Genomic DNA, 14,352 nt, shown 5'->3' with positions numbered 1-14,352 from the left:
GTTACTCTGCTGCGCTTAAAATTTCTTTTTTGGTTTGCTACAATGCCTTTTCTGAAACGTTGTCTCCTTCTGCTGGAACACTGACTTCTTTCATTTAATGCCTGCAGACTATAAAAGAGAACCCAACCCAAAAAGTTTGGTTGATTAGTCTGTGGCATTCTGTTAAACTGTTGCTTATGGCGGTCTCTGTGAGCTTCTCAGCGACATTCAGCCAGCCAGGTATCCTGCCTGCAGTAGATGGAATGTGGCAATGGAACGCTGGCTGCGCGTGTCATAATAGGCTCTGAGCCTTTATATACCTGTGCACAGCAGCAGCCACCTTCAGTCTGCTGCTGGACAGCCAGCAGCAGCAGCAGCAGGAGAGGTATGTAATCAGGAGCCCTCCTGCTAAGGGTAGACAGCTGCTCGTTCCACCCCACCCCCCGCCTTAATTGGTTCTCCTCCCTTCCAACGGTGTTGAGGCGGGTGGGAACAGCAGGGGGTGAAGGTGCTGTGTTTAAAGAGGTGGAGTTATGCAGATCTAAAACGCGTGGATTGCAGCAGCAGCAAGCCGAAAAGTGCAGGCATGTAAGGGATCTAGAGGTTGACAACATGTCTTCTTAACGGGAGTCCAGGAGCTCATCTCCACAAATGGACTTTTCAGGATCCTTGGGTGGCTCCGTAGTTTGAAACCAATTCTGGTTATCGCTTCTCGGCCTTTTGGCTAAGATCAAGTGTAGTATCTGTTCTTATCAGCTTAATATCTGATACGTCCCCTATCTGGGGACCATATATTAAATGGATTTTTAGAACAGGGAGATGGAAAAAGAGCTTGCTCTGTCCACTCCACGCATTGACCTGGTATTGCAGTATCTCCAGGACCGGTGCACCCCTTCTTTAATGCAGTTTCTAAAATCAGAAAGAATTGAATTCAATGTTTTTTGTTCATTTTGCTTGCTTGTCGGATTTTGGGATGGACTCTTTGGCTTTGCTTTTCTTCTCCTCATTGGATTTTTCATGTTCAAAGTTGCAGAAGCCAGATTACAAGCTCATTTTGGTTCAACTTCAGCAACTGTGCATTGCATTGCCATGTAATGTGATGCAATGCTATCTTTCTAGCTCTCCCTTTTTACTTCCTTTTGGATAAACAGACATATTAGGCAAGCATTTGGAGCTTTCACCTAAATAACTACAGGTGGTGAGATAAGCTGCACAATATAATTGACCTTTCAGTATATTGTTGCACACACACCATCTATTTAGCAAATGCCCTTGTTATCAACAGCAGCCTTTTAAACTCACCTGAGCTAACAGGTATGTGCGCTGGTTACTCTGCTGCGCTTAAAATTTCTTTTTTGGTTTGCTACAATGCCTTTTCTGAAACGTTGTCTCCTTCTGCTGGAACACTGACTTCTTTCATTTAATGCCTGCAGACTATAAAAGAGAACCCAACCCAAAAAGTTTGGTTGATTAGTCTGTGGCATTCTGTTAAACTGTTGCTTATGGCGGTCTCTGTGAGCTTCTCAGCGACATTCAGCCAGCCAGGTATCCTGCCTGCAGTAGATGGAATGTGGCAATGGAACGCTGGCTGCGCGTGTCATAATAGGCTCTGAGCCTTTATATACCTGTGCACAGCAGCAGCCACCTTCAGTCTGCTGCTGGACAGCCAGCAGCAGCAGCATCAGGAGAGGTATGTAATCAGGAGCCCTCCTGCTAAGGGTAGACAGCTGCTCGTTCCACCCCACCCCCCGCCTTAATTGGTTCTCCTCCCTTCCAAAGGTGTTGAGGCGGGTGGGAACAGCAGGGGGTGAAGGTGCTGTGTTTAAAGAGGTGGAGTTATGCAGATCTAAAACGCGTGGATTGCAGCAGCAGCAAGCCGAAAAGTGCAGGCATGTAAGGGATCTAGAGGTTGACAACATGTCTTCTTAACGGGAGTCCAGGAGCTCATCTCCACAAATGGACTTTTCAGGATCCTTGGGTGGCTCCGTAGTTTGAAACCAATTCTGGTTATCGCTTCTCGGCCTTTTGGCTAAGATCAAGTGTAGTATCTGTTCTTATCAGTTTAATATCTGATACGTCCCCTATCTGGGGACCATATATTAAATGGATTTTTAGAACAGGGAGATGGAAAAAGAGCTTGCTCTGTCCACTCCACGCATTGACCTGGTATTGCAGTATCTCCAGGACCGGTGCACCCCTTCTTTAATGCAGTTTCTAAAATCAGAAAGAATTGAATTCAATGTTTTTTGTTCATTTTGCTTGTTTGTCGGATTTTGGGATGGACTCTTTGGCTTTGCTTTTCTTCTCCTCATTGGATTTTTCATGTTCAAAGTTGCAGAAGCCAGATTACAAGCTCATTTTGGTTCAACTTCAGCAACTGTGCATTGCATTGCCATGTAATGTGATGCAATGCTATCTTTCTAGCTCTCCCTTTTTACTTCCTTTTGGATAAACAGACATATTAGGCAAGCATTTTGGAGCTTTCACCTAAATAACTACAGGTGGTGAGATAAGCTGCACAATATAATTGACCTTTCAGTATATTGTTGCACACACACCATCTATTTAGCAAATGCCCTTGTTATCAACAGCAGCCTTTTAAACTCACCTGAGCTAACAGGTATGTGCGCTGGTTACTCTGCTGCGCTTAAAATTTCTTTTTTGGTTTGCTACAATGCCTTTTCTGAAACGTTGTCTCCTTCTGCTGGAACACTGACTTCTTTCATTTAATGCCTGCAGACTATAAAAGAGAACCCAACCCAAAAAGTTTGGTTGATTAGTCTGTGGCATTCTGTTAAACTGTTGCTTATGGCGGTCTCTGTGAGCTTCTCAGCGACATTCAGCCAGCCAGGTATCCTGCCTGCAGTAGATGGAATGTGGCAATGGAACGCTGGCTGCGCGTGTCATAATAGGCTCTGAGCCTTTATATACCTGTGCACAGCAGCAGCCACCTTCAGTCTGCTGCTGGACAGCCAGCAGCAGCAGCAGCAGGAGAGGTATGTAATCAGGAGCCCTCCTGCTAAGGGTAGACAGCTGCTCGTTCCACCCCACCCCCCGCCTTAATTGGTTCTCCTCCCTTCCAACGGTGTTGAGGCGGGTGGGAACAGCAGGGGGTGAAGGTGCTGTGTTTAAAGAGGTGGAGTTATGCAGATCTAAAACGCGTGGATTGCAGCAGCAGCAAGCCGAAAAGTGCAGGCATGTAAGGGATCTAGAGGTTGACAACATGTCTTCTTAACGGGAGTCCAGGAGCTCATCTCCACAAATGGACTTTTCAGGATCCTTGGGTGGCTCCGTAGTTTGAAACCAATTCTGGTTATCGCTTCTCGGCCTTTTGGCTAAGATCAAGTGTAGTATCTGTTCTTATCAGTTTAATATCTGATACGTCCCCTATCTGGGGACCATATATTAAATGGATTTTTAGAACAGGGAGATGGAAAAAGAGCTTGCTCTGTCCACTCCACGCATTGACCTGGTATTGCAGTATCTCCAGGACCGGTGCACCCCTTCTTTAATGCAGTTTCTAAAATCAGAAAGAATTGAATTCAATGTTTTTTGTTCATTTTGCTTGTTTGTCGGATTTTGGGATGGACTCTTTGGCTTTGCTTTTCTTCTCCTCATTGGATTTTTCATGTTCAAAGTTGCAGAAGCCAGATTACAAGCTCATTTTGGTTCAACTTCAGCAACTGTGCATTGCATTGCCATGTAATGTGATGCAATGCTATCTTTCTAGCTCTCCCTTTTTACTTCCTTTTGGATAAACAGACATATTAGGCAAGCATTTTGGAGCTTTCACCTAAATAACTACAGGTGGTGAGATAAGCTGCACAATATAATTGACCTTTCAGTATATTGTTGCACACACACCATCTATTTAGCAAATGCCCTTGTTATCAACAGCAGCCTTTTAAACTCACCTGAGCTAACAGGTATGTGCGCTGGTTACTCTGCTGCGCTTAAAATTTCTTTTTTGGTTTGCTACAATGCCTTTTCTGAAACGTTGTCTCCTTCTGCTGGAACACTGACTTCTTTCATTTAATGCCTGCAGACTATAAAAGAGAACCCAACCCAAAAAGTTTGGTTGATTAGTCTGTGGCATTCTGTTAAACTGTTGCTTATGGCGGTCTCTGTGAGCTTCTCAGCGACATTCAGCCAGCCAGGTATCCTGCCTGCAGTAGATGGAATGTGGCAATGGAACGCTGGCTGCGCGTGTCATAATAGGCTCTGAGCCTTTATATACCTGTGCACAGCAGCAGCCACCTTCAGTCTGCTGCTGGACAGCCAGCAGCAGCAGCAGCAGGAGAGGTATGTAATCAGGAGCCCTCCTGCTAAGGGTAGACAGCTGCTCGTTCCACCCCACCCCCCGCCTTAATTGGTTCTCCTCCCTTCCAACGGTGTTGAGGCGGGTGGGAACAGCAGGGGGTGAAGGTGCTGTGTTTAAAGAGGTGGAGTTATGCAGATCTAAAACGCGTGGATTGCAGCAGCAGCAAGCCGAAAAGTGCAGGCATGTAAGGGATCTAGAGGTTGACAACATGTCTTCTTAACGGGAGTCCAGGAGCTCATCTCCACAAATGGACTTTTCAGGATCCTTGGGTGGCTCCGTAGTTTGAAACCAATTCTGGTTATCGCTTCTCGGCCTTTTGGCTAAGATCAAGTGTAGTATCTGTTCTTATCAGTTTAATATCTGATACGTCCCCTATCTGGGGACCATATATTAAATGGATTTTTAGAACAGGGAGATGGAAAAAGAGCTTGCTCTGTCCACTCCACGCATTGACCTGGTATTGCAGTATCTCCAGGACCGGTGCACCCCTTCTTTAATGCAGTTTCTAAAATCAGAAAGAATTGAATTCAATGTTTTTTGTTCATTTTGCTTGTTTGTCGGATTTTGGGATGGACTCTTTGGCTTTGCTTTTCTTCTCCTCATTGGATTTTTCATGTTCAAAGTTGCAGAAGCCAGATTACAAGCTCATTTTGGTTCAACTTCAGCAACTGTGCATTGCATTGCCATGTAATGTGATGCAATGCTATCTTTCTAGCTCTCCCTTTTTACTTCCTTTTGGATAAACAGACATATTAGGCAAGCATTTTGGAGCTTTCACCTAAATAACTACAGGTGGTGAGATAAGCTGCACAATATAATTGACCTTTCAGTATATTGTTGCACACACACCATCTATTTAGCAAATGCCCTTGTTATCAACAGCAGCCTTTTAAACTCACCTGAGCTAACAGGTATGTGCGCTGGTTACTCTGCTGCGCTTAAAATTTCTTTTTTGGTTTGCTACAATGCCTTTTCTGAAACGTTGTCTCCTTCTGCTGGAACACTGACTTCTTTCATTTAATGCCTGCAGACTATAAAAGAGAACCCAACCCAAAAAGTTTGGTTGATTAGTCTGTGGCATTCTGTTAAACTGTTGCTTATGGCGGTCTCTGTGAGCTTCTCAGCGACATTCAGCCAGCCAGGTATCCTGCCTGCAGTAGATGGAATGTGGCAATGGAACGCTGGCTGCGCGTGTCATAATAGGCTCTGAGCCTTTATATACCTGTGCACAGCAGCAGCCACCTTCAGTCTGCTGCTGGACAGCCAGCAGCAGCAGCAGCAGGAGAGGTATGTAATCAGGAGCCCTCCTGCTAAGGGTAGACAGCTGCTCGTTCCACCCCACCCCCCGCCTTAATTGGTTCTCCTCCCTTCCAACGGTGTTGAGGCGGGTGGGAACAGCAGGGGGTGAAGGTGCTGTGTTTAAAGAGGTGGAGTTATGCAGATCTAAAACGCGTGGATTGCAGCAGCAGCAAGCCGAAAAGTGCAGGCATGTAAGGGATCTAGAGGTTGACAACATGTCTTCTTAACGGGAGTCCAGGAGCTCATCTCCACAAATGGACTTTTCAGGATCCTTGGGTGGCTCCGTAGTTTGAAACCAATTCTGGTTATCGCTTCTCGGCCTTTTGGCTAAGATCAAGTGTAGTATCTGTTCTTATCAGTTTAATATCTGATACGTCCCCTATCTGGGGACCATATATTAAATGGATTTTTAGAACAGGGAGATGGAAAAAGAGCTTGCTCTGTCCACTCCACGCATTGACCTGGTATTGCAGTATCTCCAGGACTGGTGCACCCCTTCTTTAATGCAGTTTCTAAAATCAGAAAGAATTGAATTCAATGTTTTTTGTTCATTTTGCTTGTTTGTCGGATTTTGGGATGGACTCTTTGGCTTTGCTTTTCTTCTCCTCATTGGATTTTTCATGTTCAAAGTTGCAGAAGCCAGATTACAAGCTCATTTTGGTTCAGCTTCAGCAACTTTGCATTGCATTGCCATGTAATGTGATGCAATGCTATCTTTCTAGCTCTCCCTTTTTACTTCCTTTTGGATAAACAGACATATTAGGCAAGCATTTTGGAGCTTTCACCTAAATAACTACAGGTGGTGAGATAAGCTGCACAATATAATTGACCTTTCAGTATATTGTTGCACACACACCATCTATTTAGCAAATGCCCTTGTTATCAACAGCAGCCTTTTAAACTCACCTGAGCTAACAGGTATGTGCGCTGGTTACTCTGCTGCGCTTAAAATTTCTTTTTTGGTTTGCTACAATGCCTTTTCTGAAACGTTGTCTCCTTCTGCTGGAACACTGACTTCTTTCATTTAATGCCTGCAGACTATAAAAGAGAACCCAACCCAAAAAGTTTGGTTGATTAGTCTGTGGCATTCTGTTAAACTGTTGCTTATGGCGGTCTCTGTGAGCTTCTCAGCGACATTCAGCCAGCCAGGTATCCTGCCTGTAGTAGATGGAATGTGGCAATGGAACGCTGGCTGCGCGTGTCATAATAGGCTCTGAGCCTTTATATACCTGTGCACAGCAGCAGCCACCTTCAGTCTGCTGCTGGACAGCCAGCAGCAGCAGCAGCAGGAGAGGTATGTAATCAGGAGCCCTCCTGCTAAGGGTAGACAGCTGCTCGTTCCACCCCACCCCCCGCCTTAATTGGTTCTCCTCCCTTCCAACGGTGTTGAGGCGGGTGGGAACAGCAGGGGGTGAAGGTGCTGTGTTTAAAGAGGTGGAGTTATGCAGATCTAAAACGCGTGGATTGCAGCAGCAGCAAGCCGAAAAGTGCAGGCATGTAAGGGATCTAGAGGTTGACAACATGTCTTCTTAACGGGAGTCCAGGAGCTCATCTCCACAAATGGACTTTTCAGGATCCTTGGGTGGCTCCGTAGTTTGAAACCAATTCTGGTTATCGCTTCTCGGCCTTTTGGCTAAGATCAAGTGTAGTATCTGTTCTTATCAGTTTAATATCTGATACGTCCCCTATCTGGGGACCATATATTAAATGGATTTTTAGAACAGGGAGATGGAAAAAGAGCTTGCTCTGTCCACTCCACGCATTGACCTGGTATTGCAGTATCTCCAGGACTGGTGCACCCCTTCTTTAATGCAGTTTCTAAAATCAGAAAGAATTGAATTCAATGTTTTTTGTTCATTTTGCTTGTTTGTCGGATTTTGGGATGGACTCTTTGGCTTTGCTTTTCTTCTCCTCATTGGATTTTTCATGTTCAAAGTTGCAGAAGCCAGATTACAAGCTCATTTTGGTTCAGCTTCAGCAACTTTGCATTGCATTGCCATGTAATGTGATGCAATGCTATCTTTCTAGCTCTCCCTTTTTACTTCCTTTTGGATAAACAGACATATTAGGCAAGCATTTTGGAGCTTTCACCTAAATAACTACAGGTGGTGAGATAAGCTGCACAATATAATTGACCTTTCAGTATATTGTTGCACACACACCATCTATTTAGCAAATGCCCTTGTTATCAACAGCAGCCTTTTAAACTCACCTGAGCTAACAGGTATGTGCGCTGGTTACTCTGCTGCGCTTAAAATTTCTTTTTTGGTTTGCTACAATGCCTTTTCTGAAACGTTGTCTCCTTCTGCTGGAACACTGACTTCTTTCATTTAATGCCTGCAGACTATAAAAGAGAACCCAACCCAAAAAGTTTGGTTGATTAGTCTGTGGCATTCTGTTAAACTGTTGCTTATGGCGGTCTCTGTGAGCTTCTCAGCGACATTCAGCCAGCCAGGTATCCTGCCTGTAGTAGATGGAATGTGGCAATGGAACGCTGGCTGCGCGTGTCATAATAGGCTCTGAGCCTTTATATACCTGTGCACAGCAGCAGCCACCTTCAGTCTGCTGCTGGACAGCCAGCAGCAGCAGCAGCAGGAGAGGTATGTAATCAGGAGCCCTCCTGCTAAGGGTAGACAGCTGCTCGTTCCACCCCACCCCCCGCCTTAATTGGTTCTCCTCCCTTCCAACGGTGTTGAGGCGGGTGGGAACAGCAGGGGGTGAAGGTGCTGTGTTTAAAGAGGTGGAGTTATGCAGATCTAAAACGCGTGGATTGCAGCAGCAGCAAGCCGAAAAGTGCAGGCATGTAAGGGATCTAGAGGTTGACAACATGTCTTCTTAACGGGAGTCCAGGAGCTCATCTCCACAAATGGACTTTTCAGGATCCTTGGGTGGCTCCGTAGTTTGAAACCAATTCTGGTTATCGCTTCTCGGCCTTTTGGCTAAGATCAAGTGTAGTATCTGTTCTTATCAGTTTAATATCTGATACGTCCCCTATCTGGGGACCATATATTAAATGGATTTTTAGAACAGGGAGATGGAAAAAGAGCTTGCTCTGTCCACTCCACGCATTGACCTGGTATTGCAGTATCTCCAGGACCGGTGCACCCCTTCTTTAATGCAGTTTCTAAAATCAGAAAGAATTGAATTCAATGTTTTTTGTTCATTTTGCTTGTTTGTCGGATTTGGGGATGGACTCTTTGGCTTTGCTTTTCTTCTCCTCATTGGATTTTTCATGTTCAAAGTTGCAGAAGCCAGATTACAAGCTCATTTTGGTTCAACTTCAGCAACTGTGCATTGCATTGCCATGTAATGTGATGCAATGCTATCTTTCTAGCTCTCCCTTTTTACTTCCTTTTGGATAAACAGACATATTAGGCAAGCATTTTGGAGCTTTCACCTAAATAACTACAGGTGGTGAGATAAGCTGCACAATATAATTGACCTTTCAGTATATTGTTGCACACACACCATCTATTTAGCAAATGCCCTTGTTATCAACAGCAGCCTTTTAAACTCACCTGAGCTAACAGGTATGTGCGCTGGTTACTCTGCTGCGCTTAAAATTTCTTTTTTGGTTTGCTACAATGCCTTTTCTGAAACGTTGTCTCCTTCTGCTGGAACACTGACTTCTTTCATTTAATGCCTGCAGACTATAAAAGAGAACCCAACCCAAAAAGTTTGGTTGATTAGTCTGTGGCATTCTGTTAAACTGTTGCTTATGGCGGTCTCTGTGAGCTTCTCAGCGACATTCAGCCAGCCAGGTATCCTGCCTGCAGTAGATGGAATGTGGCAATGGAACGCTGGCTGCGCGTGTCATAATAGGCTCTGAGCCTTTATATACCTGTGCACAGCAGCAGCCACCTTCAGTCTGCTGCTGGACAGCCAGCAGCAGCAGCAGCAGGAGAGGTATGTAATCAGGAGCCCTCCTGCTAAGGGTAGACAGCTGCTCGTTCCACCCCACCCCCCGCCTTAATTGGTTCTCCTCCCTTCCAACGGTGTTGAGGCGGGTGGGAACAGCAGGGGGTGAAGGTGCTGTGTTTAAAGAGGTGGAGTTATGCAGATCTAAAACGCGTGGATTGCAGCAGCAGCAAGCCGAAAAGTGCAGGCATGTAAGGGATCTAGAGGTTGACAACATGTCTTCTTAACGGGAGTCCAGGAGCTCATCTCCACAAATGGACTTTTCAGGATCCTTGGGTGGCTCCGTAGTTTGAAACCAATTCTGGTTATCGCTTCTCGGCCTTTTGGCTAAGATCAAGTGTAGTATCTGTTCTTATCAGTTTAATATCTGATACGTCCCCTATCTGGGGACCATATATTAAATGGATTTTTAGAACAGGGAGATGGAAAAAGAGCTTGCTCTGTCCACTCCACGCATTGACCTGGTATTGCAGTATCTCCAGGACCGGTGCACCCCTTCTTTAATGCAGTTTCTAAAATCAGAAAGAATTGAATTCAATGTTTTTTGTTCATTTTGCTTGTTTGTCGGATTTTGGGATGGACTCTTTGGCTTTGCTTTTCTTCTCCTCATTGGATTTTTCATGTTCAAAGTTGCAGAAGCCAGATTACAAGCTCATTTTGGTTCAACTTCAGCAACTGTGCATTGCATTGCCATGTAATGTGATGCAATGCTATCTTTCTAGCTCTCCCTTTTTACTTCCTTTTGGATAAACAGACATATTAGGCAAGCATTTTGGAGCTTTCACCTAAATAACTACAGGTGGTGAGATAAGCTGCACAATATAATTGACCTTTCAGTATATTGTTGCACACACACCATCTATTTAGCAAATGCCCTTGTTATCAACAGCAGCCTTTTAAACTCACCTGAGCTAACAGGTATGTGCGCTGGTTACTCTGCTGCGCTTAAAATTTCTTTTTTGGTTTGCTACAATGCCTTTTCTGAAACGTTGTCTCCTTCTTCTGGAACACTGACTTCTTTCATTTAATGCCTGCAGACTATAAAAGAGAACCCAACCCAAAAAGTTTGGTTGATTAGTCTGTGGCATTCTGTTAAACTGTTGCTTATGGCGGTCTCTGTGAGCTTCTCAGCGACATTCAGCCAGCCAGGTATCCTGCCTGCAGTAGATGGAATGTGGCAATGGAACGCTGGCTGCGCGTGTCATAATAGGCTCTGAGCCTTTATATACCTGTGCACAGCAGCAGCCACCTTCAGTCTGCTGCTGGACAGCCAGCAGCAGCAGCAGCAGGAGAGGTATGTAATCAGGAGCCCTCCTGCTAAGGGTAGACAGCTGCTCGTTCCACCCCACCCCCCGCCTTAATTGGTTCTCCTCCCTTCCAACGGTGTTGAGGCGGGTGGGAACAGCAGGGGGTGAAGGTGCTGTGTTTAAAGAGGTGGAGTTATGCAGATCTAAAACGCGTGGATTGCAGCAGCAGCAAGCCGAAAAGTGCAGGCATGTAAGGGATCTAGAGGTTGACAACATGTCTTCTTAACGGGAGTCCAGGAGCTCATCTCCACAAATGGACTTTTCAGGATCCTTGGGTGGCTCCGTAGTTTGAAACCAATTCTGGTTATCGCTTCTCGGCCTTTTGGCTAAGATCAAGTGTAGTATCTGTTCTTATCAGTTTAATATCTGATACGTCCCCTATCTGGGGACCATATATTAAATGGATTTTTAGAACAGGGAGATGGAAAAAGAGCTTGCTCTGTCCACTCCACGCATTGACCTGGTATTGCAGTATCTCCAGGACCGGTGCACCCCTTCTTTAATGCAGTTTCTAAAATCAGAAAGAATTGAATTCAATGTTTTTTGTTCATTTTGCTTGTTTGTCGGATTTTGGGATGGACTCTTTGGCTTTGCTTTTCTTCTCCTCATTGGATTTTTCATGTTCAAAGTTGCAGAAGCCAGATTACAAGCTCATTTTGGTTCAACTTCAGCAACTGTGCATTGCATTGCCATGTAATGTGATGCAATGCTATCTTTCTAGCTCTCCCTTTTTACTTCCTTTTGGATAAACAGACATATTAGGCAAGCATTTTGGAGCTTTCACCTAAATAACTACAGGTGGTGAGATAAGCTGCACAATATAATTGACCTTTCAGTATATTGTTGCACACACACCATCTATTTAGCAAATGCCCTTGTTATCAACAGCAGCCTTTTAAACTCACCTGAGCTAACAGGTATGTGCGCTGGTTACTCTGCTGCGCTTAAAATTTCTTTTTTGGTTTGCTACAATGCCTTTTCTGAAACGTTGTCTCCTTCTGCTGGAACACTGACTTCTTTCATTTAATGCCTGCAGACTATAAAAGAGAACCCAACCCAAAAAGTTTGGTTGATTAGTCTGTGGCATTCTGTTAAACTGTTGCTTATGGCGGTCTCTGTGAGCTTCTCAGCGACATTCAGCCAGCCAGGTATCCTGCCTGCAGTAGATGGAATGTGGCAATGGAACGCTGGCTGCGCGTGTCATAATAGGCTCTGAGCCTTTATATACCTGTGCACAGCAGCAGCCACCTTCAGTCTGCTGCTGGACAGCCAGCAGCAGCAGCAGCAGGAGAGGTATGTAATCAGGAGCCCTCCTGCTAAGGGTAGACAGCTGCTCGTTCCACCCCACCCCCCGCCTTAATTGGTTCTCCTCCCTTCCAACGGTGTTGAGGCGGGTGGGAACAGCAGGGGGTGAAGGTGCTGTGTTTAAAGAGGTGGAGTTATGCAGATCTAAAACGCGTGGATTGCAGCAGCAGCAAGCCGAAAAGTGCAGGCATGTAAGGGATCTAGAGGTTGACAACATGTCTTCTTAACGGGAGTCCAGGAGCTCATCTCCACAAATGGACTTTTCAGGATCCTTGGGTGGCTCCGTAGTTTGAAACCAATTCTGGTTATCGCTTCTCGGCCTTTTGGCTAAGATCAAGTGTAGTATCTGTTCTTATCAGTTTAATATCTGATACGTCCCCTATCTGGGGACCATATATTAAATGGATTTTTAGAACAGGGAGATGGAAAAAGAGCTTGCTCTGTCCACTCCACGCATTGACCTGGTATTGCAGTATCTCCAGGACCGGTGCACCCCTTCTTTAATGCAGTTTCTAAAATCAGAAAGAATTGAATTCAATGTTTTTTGTTCATTTTGCTTGTTTGTCGGATTTTGGGATGGACTCTTTGGCTTTGCTTTTCTTCTCCTCATTGGATTTTTCATGTTCAAAGTTGCAGAAGCCAGATTACAAGCTCATTTTGGTTCAACTTCAGCAACTGTGCATTGCATTGCCATGTAATGTGATGCAATGCTATCTTTCTAGCTCTCCCTTTTTACTTCCTTTTGGATAAACAGACATATTAGGCAAGCATTTTGGAGCTTTCACCTAAATAACTACAGGTGGTGAGATAAGCTGCACAATATAATTGACCTTTCAGTATATTGTTGCACACACACCATCTATTTAGCAAATGCCCTTGTTATCAACAGCAGCCTTTTAAACTCACCTGAGCTAACAGGTATGTGCGCTGGTTACTCTGCTGCGCTTAAAATTTCTTTTTTGGTTTGCTACAATGCCTTTTCTGAAACGTTGTCTCCTTCTGCTGGAACACTGACTTCTTTCATTTAATGCCTGCAGACTATAAAAGAGAACCCAACCCAAAAAGTTTGGTTGATTAGTCTGTGGCATTCTGTTAAACTGTTGCTTATGGCGGTCTCTGTGAGCTTCTCAGCGACATTCAGCCAGCCAGGTATCCTGCCTGCAGTAGATGGAATGTGGCAATGGAACGCTGGCTGCGCGTGTCATAATAGGCTCTGAGCCTTTATATACCTGTGCACAGCAGCAGCCACCTTCAGTCTGCTGCTGGACAGCCAGCAGCAGCAGCAGCAGGAGAGGTATGTAATCAGGAGCCCTCCTGCTAAGGGTAGACAGCTGCTCGTTCCACCCCACCCCCCGCCTTAATTGGTTCTCCTCCCTTCCAACGGTGTTGAGGCGGGTGGGAACAGCAGGGGGTGAAGGTGCTGTGTTTAAAGAGGTGGAGTTATGCAGATCTAAAACGCGTGGATTGCAGCAGCAGCAAGCCGAAAAGTGCAGGCATGTAAGGGATCTAGAGGTTGACAACATGTCTTCTTAACGGGAGTCCAGGAGCTCATCTCCACAAATGGACTTTTCAGGATCCTTGGGTGGCTCCGTAGTTTGAAACCAATTCTGGTTATCGCTTCTCGGCCTTTTGGCTAAGATCAAGTGTAGTATCTGTTCTTATCAGTTTAATATCTGATACGTCCCCTATCTGGGGACCATATATTAAATGGATTTTTAGAACAGGGAGATGGAAAAAGAGCTTGCTCTGTCCACTCCACGCATTGACCTGGTATTGCAGTATCTCCAGGACCGGTGCACCCCTTCTTTAATGCAGTTTCTAAAATCAGAAAGAATTGAATTCAATGTTTTTTGTTCATTTTGCTTGTTTGTCGGATTTTGGGATGGACTCTTTGGCTTTGCTTTTCTTCTCCTCATTGGATTTTTCATGTTCAAAGTTGCAGAAGCCAGATTACAAGCTCATTTTGGTTCAACTTCAGCAACTGTGCATTGCATTGCCATGTAATGTGATGCAATGCTATCTTTCTAGCTCTCCCTTTTTACTTCCTTTTGGATAAACAGACATATTAGGCAAGCATTTTGGAGCTTTCACCTAAATAACTACAGGTGGTGAGATAAGCTGCACAATATAATTGACCTTTCAGTATATTGTTGCACACACACCATCTATTTAGCAAATGCCCTTGTTATCAACAGCAGCCTTTTAAACTCACCTGAGCTAACA

General features: G+C 44.9%; 11 non-coding genes across 11 annotated transcripts; all 11 read left to right on the top strand.

Moving 5' to 3' along the window:
* The first annotated feature begins 683 nt into the window (after positions 1-683).
* LOC141233998 (U2 spliceosomal RNA) lies at positions 684-874 on the top strand. Its single transcript, XR_012300021.1, has one exon. It is a non-coding gene; the product is annotated as a U2 spliceosomal RNA (small nuclear RNA).
* Positions 875-1,988: 1,114 nt separating this feature from the next.
* LOC141233931 (U2 spliceosomal RNA) lies at positions 1,989-2,179 on the top strand. The gene has a single exon (XR_012299958.1). It is a non-coding gene; the product is annotated as a U2 spliceosomal RNA (small nuclear RNA).
* A 1,115-nt stretch (positions 2,180-3,294) lies between these two features.
* Positions 3,295-3,485, top strand: LOC141233930 (U2 spliceosomal RNA). The gene has a single exon (XR_012299957.1). It is a non-coding gene; the product is annotated as a U2 spliceosomal RNA (small nuclear RNA).
* A 1,115-nt stretch (positions 3,486-4,600) lies between these two features.
* Positions 4,601-4,791, top strand: LOC141233929 (U2 spliceosomal RNA). Its single transcript, XR_012299956.1, has one exon. It is a non-coding gene; the product is annotated as a U2 spliceosomal RNA (small nuclear RNA).
* A 1,115-nt stretch (positions 4,792-5,906) lies between these two features.
* Positions 5,907-6,097, top strand: LOC141233997 (U2 spliceosomal RNA). The gene has a single exon (XR_012300020.1). It is a non-coding gene; the product is annotated as a U2 spliceosomal RNA (small nuclear RNA).
* Positions 6,098-7,212: 1,115 nt separating this feature from the next.
* On the top strand, positions 7,213-7,403 carry LOC141233996 (U2 spliceosomal RNA). The gene has a single exon (XR_012300019.1). It is a non-coding gene; the product is annotated as a U2 spliceosomal RNA (small nuclear RNA).
* Positions 7,404-8,518: 1,115 nt separating this feature from the next.
* Positions 8,519-8,709, top strand: LOC141233928 (U2 spliceosomal RNA). The gene has a single exon (XR_012299955.1). It is a non-coding gene; the product is annotated as a U2 spliceosomal RNA (small nuclear RNA).
* Positions 8,710-9,824: 1,115 nt separating this feature from the next.
* LOC141233927 (U2 spliceosomal RNA) lies at positions 9,825-10,015 on the top strand. Its single transcript, XR_012299954.1, has one exon. It is a non-coding gene; the product is annotated as a U2 spliceosomal RNA (small nuclear RNA).
* Positions 10,016-11,130: 1,115 nt separating this feature from the next.
* LOC141233926 (U2 spliceosomal RNA) lies at positions 11,131-11,321 on the top strand. The gene has a single exon (XR_012299953.1). It is a non-coding gene; the product is annotated as a U2 spliceosomal RNA (small nuclear RNA).
* Positions 11,322-12,436: 1,115 nt separating this feature from the next.
* On the top strand, positions 12,437-12,627 carry LOC141233925 (U2 spliceosomal RNA). Its single transcript, XR_012299952.1, has one exon. It is a non-coding gene; the product is annotated as a U2 spliceosomal RNA (small nuclear RNA).
* Positions 12,628-13,742: 1,115 nt separating this feature from the next.
* Positions 13,743-13,933, top strand: LOC141233924 (U2 spliceosomal RNA). Its single transcript, XR_012299951.1, has one exon. It is a non-coding gene; the product is annotated as a U2 spliceosomal RNA (small nuclear RNA).
* The last annotated feature ends 419 nt before the right edge of the window (positions 13,934-14,352 follow it).

Source organism: Phyllobates terribilis, unplaced genomic scaffold, assembly GCF_046119375.1.
Source record: "Phyllobates terribilis strain yellow unplaced genomic scaffold, ASM4611937v1 Scaffold_629__1_contigs__length_933511, whole genome shotgun sequence".
In the NCBI taxonomy this organism is placed as follows: Eukaryota; Metazoa; Chordata; class Amphibia; order Anura; family Dendrobatidae; genus Phyllobates; species Phyllobates terribilis.
Note: the sequence above shows the minus strand (reverse complement) of the source record. Positions and strands in the feature narration are given on the sequence as shown.